Source organism: Macrobrachium rosenbergii, chromosome 9 (genome assembly GCF_040412425.1).
Source record: "Macrobrachium rosenbergii isolate ZJJX-2024 chromosome 9, ASM4041242v1, whole genome shotgun sequence".
NCBI lineage: Eukaryota > Metazoa > Arthropoda > Malacostraca > Decapoda > Palaemonidae > Macrobrachium > Macrobrachium rosenbergii.
The window spans coordinates 898,005-908,004 of NC_089749.1; the positions used below are offsets into that span (position 1 = coordinate 898,005).

Sequence of the window (10,000 nt, forward strand, 5' to 3'; positions counted from 1 at the left end):
GAGTAATACCTGGACAAAAGGGACAGCCACCACAGTAATATATGAATAAATGGAACAGTCACCACAGTAATAACTAGATAAAAGGGTCACTACAGTAATACCTGGGTTGAAGGGACAGTCACCACAGCAATGCCTAGATAAATGGGACAGTCAGCGCAGTCATATATCAATAAAAGGGACAGTCAGCACGAGGAAGTGTAGGAAAATTTCTCTGAGTCCTTCAGAGTTTTCCCGGGAAGCGCCAGGTTGGTCAGTTAGTAATTAATATAATATTATTTATTAAGAAATCAAAATTTTAATGTTTAGAAAATATATCATGATAAAAAATCCGTTCATTAAAAATCTGTAACAAAAAAAAAATGGAGAATTTTCGAAAATAATCTCCCCTCGGTTAACCTACAAAACCGAAATTTCAATTAAGAATACATTTTCCGAGATACAGTGAGAATTTGGAAAAATGGAAATTGTTGAAAGACCTCTGAATTAATTTGTCCTGGTATTTCAACAGAGAAAATCAAATCTGCATACTAAAAATGAACAACAGATCCAGTTATACACCATTTTCCATATTAACCAGAAACAATAGCTGTTGGGGAATGGGCGAGCCCAGTTGAGAGAGAGGAAAATGTCGAAATGGCGTTCTGTCCAAGAGACAAAAAAAAAAAAAAATCTTAAAGACACCGGAGTTGATATACGTAATCTGGTTCTTCAAGGAAAGATTACCAATATATAATCAGTTTTTCTAACTAAGAAAGTGTTGTAATATAATCCATATCTAAGAAGAAAACAAATTGTTGACATCGAGTCAGCTTCTAGGAAAAGTGTTAGGGTTTTAAGAGCAGAATCAGGTTTTGGATTATGGTCAGGTTCTGAAAGGGATACTTCCCTTTCTTGGAACCACACTTTATAAGAACTTTACTCTAGAAACTGGTTTTGTTTCGATATATCACCTCCTCAGAACTGGACTTTGTCCAACTCTTCATATCCTCTATTTTAAGCCGAGAGGATAGTGTTGACATAGACTCGTGTTATGTAAAGTGCGAATGTCAAAACATAATCTGATTCAGGGATGTGAAGAATCGGAGGAGACGATATGAAGAGTTGGAATACAGTCCAGTTCTAAGAAAATTAAATATCGAAATAAAGACAGGTTGTAGAGGAAAGTAGAATGCTCTTTTAAATTTCGGTGCTAAGAGAGTGAAACACTGAGGTCAGTATATCAGGAAATAAGTTTCAAAATACCGTACAGGTGTCAGAGTGTGAAGTCTGAAAATATAGTGCCCAATTCTGTAGAGATTGAAGTAAGTATTGGGTCGGATTCTGTAGAAAATAGTTGGGTTCTGAAGAGAAAGCAAACTGATGTATTCTACTTTTTGCCTAAATGTGCTAAGTATCTAAGTTGATCTTTTGAGAGAAAGAGCAGAAAGAGTCATGGTGCATCCTATGGTAAATTATTTTAAAAGGGCTATAAGCTTTAGTGACAAGGGCGGTGGGGCAAAAATTCAAATCATTGGAAGTATTAAAAGAACATAATTGCAAAACTGAAGCTGGCTGAGATAAAAGCCACCAACAGAATAAGGGAAAAATTAATTGAATTGCCAAGCAAAATAATATTAAAACATCAACAGACAGGTAATAAGAATATTCACAAATACAAAAGAGCATAGAATATTCAAGAGTACCTGGATATTGACTGTAAACAGAGCAAAACAAATGCAGAACCTACCCTTTTCACCGAATCGAAAAGATTATCCATAAAGAATGATGACGTTATGTATAACGTTTCTCTATTTTTTATTTCTTGGTGGTTCTGGGATATGCATTGAGTTTGTAAATACCAATAAAGTACCTAATAAACCGTATGAGAGATAACTGTTGATTCCCGTCAAAAAAGCTTGAAAGAGGTTACAGCCAAAGACAAATCGACAAAGAAAAATATTCGTCATGACACTGGAGGGAGATTAATTATTGTCAAGGACCTCTGCTAATCTATCATGTTACCACAGGCTTGACAGATGAACCTCCGCGCGTTAATGCTCCCATATATAAATACTCTTTCATATTTATGAAAGGGAATCATATTACATTTTGTCCATTTCATGCCCCATTCTTAAATGACACTCGTATTATGTTAGTAAACGATTCGATACAGTTCAGAATGTGTTTTTTATTATAAGGATATCTGGGTAAGATTGCCAAATAATCTTGCAATTTCATTAACGGATTATTCGAAATATGAAGAGGAGATGAAGTAACAGTAGGAAAAGTAAAAAAAGGCCGTACGAAAGAAAACGGGCGATAATGGTTATCAAAGAGGATGGAAATGGAAGCAGAAATGATTTGGAGAGACATTTCAGAAAAAATTCTGCTTCTGAATAAAGAAGAGGAGGAAGAAGAAGAAGAAGGGGAAAGTGGAAAACGGATATTAATCAGACATGCAAAAGAATAAGGAAGAACAGAAAATTAACGCGAGGAAATTCCTTCCATGCAAACGTGAATATTATGGAGCGAGACGAAGATTGTATAATTCAAATGGAAAAGGGATAGATAAAAAAGAGAGAGAGAGTAACTGAGCAATAATCAACGAAATAGAGGGAAGAAAATCGAGGTATAAAATGCCAGAAACTAATATCAAGACTGAGGATTAGTTGCCATGATATAGCGATAGGGGAAGACGAGAAAAAATTAGATCCAAGGGGAAAGGAGTGATTGCACCGAACAACCTTAAATATAAAGAGAGAGAGAGAGAGAGAGAGAGAGAGAATTATTTTGTGGTAATAGCGTTTTCAGTTGTATATGAATCTCTCATTCCTTTAAGGAGGCTATCAAAATTATTACATGAGAAAAATGTAAGGCAACGTTCTCTCTCTCTCTCTCTCTCTCTCCTGGTAACGATAAAAACACAGATAATGCCTTCTGCCAGCGTAGGCAGCTATCGTACTCGAGAATCTAGACTGCCATCTACGTTGCCGAAGATATAGAACTTTTTTCCCTAAGAAAAAGACATAAAATCTCGCTCACACGGTGATAGCATCTATCTTTCTCGCTCTGATATAAGGACGCTTTCCGTTGCTCTTCTCACTTGAGGTTCTGAGTCTTGAGAAATCGTAAAATGTCTGGAGGTTACTCCATTTGATTTCATTGGGCGTCGCCATGCTTGTTAACTCGTTACTCTCTGTATTAAGGAGGGTTGGTTACTTTCGACTGAGGCGGTCTTATGCCAGCCAGGATTTTTGCTCATAGGCGATTCGCAAGTGTCTCAATCTGCACAAAATAATCGGGATGAACAGCAGAAACCAAAACATAGATTAAACAAGTAAAAAAATGCGCCGAAGTTTCTTTGGCCCAATCGAGTTTTCTGTAAAGCCGCTACAGCGTATAATCAAGGCCACCTAAAATAGGTCTATCTTTCGGTGGTCTTGGTATAATGCTGTATGAGCCACGGCCTATGAAACTTTAACCTACAGCTCCGGTGAGGTATCCAAGTATCGTTGCAAGAATCATGATTATGCTAACTTAACTTTTAAATAAAATAAAAACTACCGAGGCTAGAGGGCTGCAATTTGGTATGTTTGATGATTGGAAGGTGGACAACCAACATTCCAATTTGCAGCCCTCTAGCCACAGTAGTTTTTAAGATCTGAGGGCGGACAGAAAAAGTGCGGACAAAGCCGGCACTATACAGTAGTTTTCTTTAACAGAAAACTAAAATTCCCATCACAACATATCTTTTATTCTGATCTAATCTCTTTCCTGCTAACAACAAATCAAGTCTCCTCATCAGTGTATGCATCTGTAAACATAACAGAAGTGAACAATGCTCTGACTGAATCGATCTGCACCCAAGCTGCTAACATGCACATAACGAAAACAGAGACCAGGAGCTTAAACAGTGAAAACTGTTCTCCATCGTTTCATACCAGCAGCATGAGCGAATGATTTCCCTTCCTTTCTATTTGCGTTTATACCTGTTGTTCACATCATCGTAGATCATCTACCATGTCCAAGTGGGCGATGTAATTAGAGGTTAATTCCATTACACGCTGGCTGATGCCCATTACAGTCATCAAGAGGAGTCGGGTGATTCCATTGACCTTTGTTAACGGCAGAATACCTCCTAACCCTAGCCAGAGGCCCATCCCAACCCCCCAACGACACCAGGCCTGTTCTGGCTGTCAACCTCCCACCCCCAAGCCACCTCCCCCCCACGTGACAGTTATTAAGTTGTTTGGTCCGTTCTATATGATTATGAAGCCGTCTGGTATCGAAAGGTTATGCTATTCAATGTTTTGTTGTATTACATTTTTTCGTTTTAAGGAGTTAGTTATCGATAAAATTCCTACCGCCTTCATCAAGAAACAATCGTTTCTTTACCTTTCCAAAAAAGTTCTAAAAATGTGATGGCTTCTATATTTCAGCACTCAGCGCAAAAAAGAAGTCAAATAATCAAATTATTTGATAACCGATTAGAATTTTTCTATATAGATTTATGAAATTTAGGCTGTAACGGCCTACATTTCACAAATCTATATAAAATTCAGCTTTTAGGACATCGGAAAGAGGAAGATGGAGTGGTTGGACAGCAAGATAAAGAGATTCAGAAACTAAGTACTAGAAACTGAATATTAAACTGGGAGAAATCCCTCCAAATGCGCCAAGAAGTAAGTTTGAGAAGTTGGACTGCAAGACTGTGTAAAGGAAGCTGGAATGGAAGTCGATTAATAGTTACCAAAGGTTATCAAGGAGAAACACAGAGGAAACCAGCAAGAGGGAGTCTGCTGTGCCAGCACAAATGCCCTATCACACAGAGTAGGTGATAGTGGCTGAAGCAGCCAACAAGTGGCCCTGAGTAGCCGACTCAAGCTCCTGGAACCGTCTGACCTCTGACTGTTACCAAAATTTCAATCCCACCTGTGTGACCGCCATTTAGAGAATGACGATAAAGGCATTTATGAAATGGAGGAGTATCTGAAGGTCATGATACAATCGTTTTTCCGGGAGGAATGGCAGTGCTTGGACTTCAAGTAACTGAAGTTAGGGGAAAGTATGTGAGGAATTAATACACGCACTGCTTTTATCCTCGGGATGGCCAACAAGCGTAGCTGATAGCCTTTTATCATACTCTCGTAGATAATGAGATAATGTTATATATATATATATATATATATATATATATATATATATATATATATATATATATATATATATATATAGGTTATAAAAGATAAAATCCACGGAGGAAAGAGAGAACATTGGTGTGCTGCGAGGACTGGTAGTGTTTCTTCCTTATGATTTTATCTTTTTAATATATATATATATATATATATATATATATATATATATATATATATATATATATATATATATATATATATATATTCATGTTCCATATTTTCAGTGATTCAGTTATATACACATATATATATATTATATATACATTATATATATATATATATATATATATATATATATATATATATATATATATATATAAAACTACCAGATAACATTACGTCATTATCTACATGAGTATTATATCACTCTCGTAGATAATGAGATAATGTTATTATATCAAAATGCTATTTTAACAGTGAACGACATGAATTACTTAATTATACTTGTAAATTTAAAATTATACGTCATGCCAAAACGGAATAATATATTAGGTTACGAACGTCGAAGAAGAGAGTTTTATATATACTGAAATCATGTGGGAATTTCAATATAAATAAAATACCTGAATGGAAAACTGTTGAATTGTATGACCTAACGACATGCAAATATAACAGTAATTAATTTCACTCACCTTGTTATCGGCATAAAACTAGAATTTTATACTGTTCTGCTAATGGATGAAACGAAGTCATCTTACCTGAAATATCAAATACAAATTAAGATACACATTGCAAGCAAGGATAAGCCGAATAAAACACCAAAAAAAGTTACAATTTTGGAATATTTGTGAAAGGCAGTCATATTACGCAAGTATGAATTAGAAATAAAGTAATTAAAGGTTACAATCATTGAAGGAAAACTTACCTTTACGTAAATGAAGTAGTAGCAAATTGTGTTGTCCGCAGTAGTTGTCATTTTTATGTTGTTTACTCTTAATGATAAAGATGGGAGAACAATACCTGAAAAATTAAATACTATTTAGATAAATGAAGGCTGAAAAAACCAAAGTATCCGTTAAACAACTGCAGTCATACAAAACCTAAGAAATTACTTGACATAAGTAAAGAGTATAGTGGCATCAATTGACGATTATATACTGATTTTGATCGAAGAATGAAGGTAACATCAAGTTAAAAACTAAATAATAAGGACAAAACTAAAATTAAAAGTAATCTGTACGAGAGTAAAATGATAATAAAAAATATCTAAGCACACGATAAACCTCCCTAAACCTTCACTGAAACCGTGAGACACGAGAGAGGAGATTGGGAGTAAGTAAGAGAGTGATAAATCACGAGGAATATGCTTTAGGTAAATGGCCAGTGATGACAGAAAGCAAAAAATATATGGCAAGAAAGAGGGGATGAAGGAGGTGGAAGGGAAAGAAACCGGAGAGACGAGAAGGGAGATGAGAATACAGAAGATTACAGTAGCAGAAGTACAAAGAGGGAGAATACTGATGATGACCAGTGAAGATTGAAAGGAAACTACATTAGTAGGAAAGAGAGGAAGAAGAAAGGAAAGAGGAGGAATAAGAGACAGAAGGAGAAGGAAGAAGAGAATGAGGAAGATTAGATCTATAAAGAGGGAAAATAAGAGGAAGAATGACCACTGAAGATGGAAAGGAAAATACGTTTGATATGAAAGAGAGGAAGAGGGAGCGTGAGAGTATGAGAAATAGGAGACAGAAGGAGAAAGGAGAGGAATAAATGGAAAAGTGGTCGGATTAACAAGAGGAGAAGTGAAAGCAAGACCAAAAAAAGAAAACCAATAAGAGTAAAGAAGGAAAACATGTTAAGCACAGGATTACGAATAATGTAAGCACTGAAAATAGCTAGAGTACTGGAATATGTGTGAACTATGATTGTTTCATTTGATCTATTATTCCTGGACAATTGCATAATCCAGATTTATCCTGCCGCAATATTTAGTGCTCACAAACATCAAATATATATATGAGCAGGAATTGGCTGCTGCAACTCGAACCGGCCATCAAATATTTATTGTAAGTCGCGCAATAAATTCAGAGAATATAATTACGTGTGATATTAGGTATTTAAACCAACAGTTAAACATCCACTACAAAATGAATACTGGGAGAAGCATAGATTGCCACTATAAGCTAATGCGTTCATGAGTAAATACATATCAATAATATCATTTTCATTTGAACGTATTCATGTAAAATGTGGATCTTGCCAACGAAAGAAATTAGTGGGAAGGTCTTTAACAGCTGGCAAGATACTATGTGGATGGACAGAGAATAAGACAATTCTGTTTCGAAATTGACAGTGAAATAACATTTGAAGTAACTGAAAATATCATGTTTATCTCAGTAATATGTTCATCTGTAGAATTAAAGCAAATTATATTAAAAAGGACTAAGAAATAAAATTACAAAAAAAACTCATCGCACTTAAAATTACTAATTATATTTACAATAAGACGGATAAAAGTATCAAATATAAACAAAAAAGCAATGGTATATCTTGACTGAAAAGTAAAAATACGCAAAGCCCGAACCGGACGACAGTCACCCAACCCCCCTCCAAAACATATAAAGGAACCCACTCCAAGTAAATAATACCTTCTTCATTTCATAAGTCCCATCTCCTTTCTAAAAGAGAAATTCACATTTTCCTCAAGTCCTACATTTTCCGAATGCCTCGGCTTCATTAACCGAAGTCAGAATAAACTCATAGCTCTTCTTCTCATCTCCAAGTTGAGTGAAATATTTCTCCGAGTTCAACGCTTTTCGTCCCTTTTCGCTTTTTTGAAAAGGATTGAACAGTCTCCTTTTTAATGTTGCTTTTAGGAGTAGAGGCATTGTCGATAATAACAGGATGTTACGTATTTTTGGAGGTGCAGTTTTCTCTGACATTACGGAAGAATGAAATCTTTCAAACAAGGCTGGCATTTACTTTGCTTTTATATATATATATATATATATATATATATATATATATAGAGAGAGAGAGAGATATTATGAAAAAGCAAAGGTACCCAGCCTGTTTGAAAGTTTTTCACATACGGTTGTATCGACAATGCCTCTATTCTAAAAGCAACATTAAAATGGAGACTAGTTATCCTTTTCAAAAAAGTGAAAAAATGACGAAAACTATACATTTATAAACGCACATACACACAAACACACACACACACACAGACACACACACACACACACATACATATATATATATATATATATATATATATATATATATATATATATATATATATATATATATATATATTATTCTTCTTTCTCTGCATCTTTTCCCACTTTTATGCAGGTCGATGTGCCTGACAGCTTTCCCCACCTGGCACGGCCAACCACATCGTCCTCTGACAATTGTTTGTCCCTCAGGTCTTCTCTAACTACATCCACCTACCTTCGCTTCGATCTTCCTCTTGCTCTCCCACCAGTCACCCCCCTCCCCCCGCGCATCACTCTCCTCCCTACATATGTCTCGTCCCTTCTCATCACACGGCCATACCACTGCAGTCTTCTTTCCTGGGCCTTCTTTGATAGCTCTACGACTTTAGCAGTTTTTCTTATTCTTTCATTTCTTATCCTGCCCATTTTTGTTATTCGATAAATCCACCTGAGCATTTTCATCTCTACCGCATCCAATTTCTTCTCTTGCACTCTAGTTACCGGCCATATATCCGCGCCATACATCAAAGCTGGTCTCACTACTGTCCTATACACTCTTCCTTTAACCTTTATGTTGACTCTGCGGTTGCACGAGACACCTGACATCTTTCTCCAATTTTTCCATCTAGCCTGCACTCTTTGTGTGTTAGTTCTACATCCAAATTTCTATCATCAGCCACTGCTGAACCAAGATACCTAAATTTCTCTACTCGGTTCAACTTTGTCCCTTCCATACTAATCTCGGAGGCTTGATCTCCATTAAAACTTAGGTATTCAATCTTCTTCCTGCTAATCTTTAATTCCCCGTCTTCCAGTACCTTCCTCCATTGCTCTAGTTTTGACTCCACTACCCCTCAGTTGGTGCTTCATAACACGATGTCATCAGCAAATAACATGCCAAGGGGATTGGTCTCTTATTCCTTGAGATAGCACATCCATTATCAGGTCAAAAAGATATGGACTTAAAGCAAATCCCTGCTGTAAACCAAATCTTATTGGTATCCATTCACTTAACCCAACACTGCTTCTAATTTGCGTTTTTGCTCCTTCACACATATCTTGGACCAATCTCACATACTTCTCCGGTGTTCCCTTTACTCGCATACAACTCCAAATCTCTTGGCGTGGACTCTGTCATATGCCTTTTCAAGATCTTTCTGCTTTTCCCGGTGTTTTTCCATCATCTGTCAGAGGGCAAAGAATGCCTCTGTCGTTCCTCTTCCTGGCATGAAACCAAACTGTTCTTCACATACAGATGTTTCTTCTCTAATTCTTTGATTCATTACTCTTTCCCAGATTTTCATGGTGTGAGACAATAACTATTCCCCTGTAGTTTGCACAATCCTGGATGTCACCCTTCTCTTTATAGATAGGCACAACAAAGCTTTCCCTCCATTCTTTTGGTATCTGTTCCTAATTGTATGTTTTCTTTGCTAGGTCCCTCAGTATGTCTATTCCTTCTTCTCCCAGGCTCTTCTACACCTCTGCAGGAATTTCATCTGGTCCTATTGCTTTACCATTTTTCATCTTCTTTAGTGCCTTCTTTACTTCCTTCCTGCTAGTAGTGTGTCATACCAAGGTTCTTGAATTCATCTTAAAGACATTTCTATATATATATATATATATATATATATATATATATATATATATATATATATATATATATAT

The 10,000-nt window shown here is 36.1% G+C and overlaps 1 protein-coding gene across 4 annotated transcripts in view; it reads left to right on the top strand.

The window, feature by feature from the left end:
* LOC136841355 (opioid-binding protein/cell adhesion molecule-like) overlaps positions 1-10,000 on the top strand; it is a 54,671-nt gene that overhangs the window by 23,784 nt on the left and 20,887 nt on the right. The window lies entirely within an intron of this gene.